The sequence below is a fragment of the Cyprinus carpio genome, chromosome A22 (genome assembly GCF_018340385.1).
Source record: "Cyprinus carpio isolate SPL01 chromosome A22, ASM1834038v1, whole genome shotgun sequence".
In the NCBI taxonomy this organism is placed as follows: domain Eukaryota; kingdom Metazoa; phylum Chordata; class Actinopteri; order Cypriniformes; family Cyprinidae; genus Cyprinus; species Cyprinus carpio.
Window position 1 is genome coordinate 21,568,663 of NC_056593.1, and position 568 is coordinate 21,569,230.

The window sequence follows — 568 nt, forward strand, 5'->3', positions numbered from 1 at the left end:
CGCTCAACCAATCCTACTATGGTGAAGGCTTGCCTCATTAATATTCATCATTTAACGTGGCAGTCTTTGCTGATTGGCTGAAATGCAGTAAGTGGGAGGCGGTTCGACGAATGGAGGCGAAGTAATCTACATGATAGACATAATGAATATTCATAAGATAGGCCTTGAGAGGAATAAATCTGATAATTTACAGATGAATTTGATTTAAGGCAAATGTCTCATAAATCATGTCAGCATAGAGCTGTAATTAGACTTAGTTTAGAATGCTAAGGGTGTAAAATTTACATATGTAATTGCTTTCGTCTCCTGCTCCTGCCACTATTACTTCACATTGTTATTATTATTACTGTCTGGGTTCGAATTTATAAACAGAACGTTATTTAAGTAATCCATAAAGGAATAAAACGCTCAGCATAATAATGTTTATATTGTGACGGATGACGTCAGATCACAGTTTACTTTGCCACCTGTTGGCGGAACACAGAAGTGCACGTGACCTAGAAGCTGATCATACAAATATGAAAGGTGACATGTGGCAGTTCTGTGCATCAGTTTTGAAATAGAATTT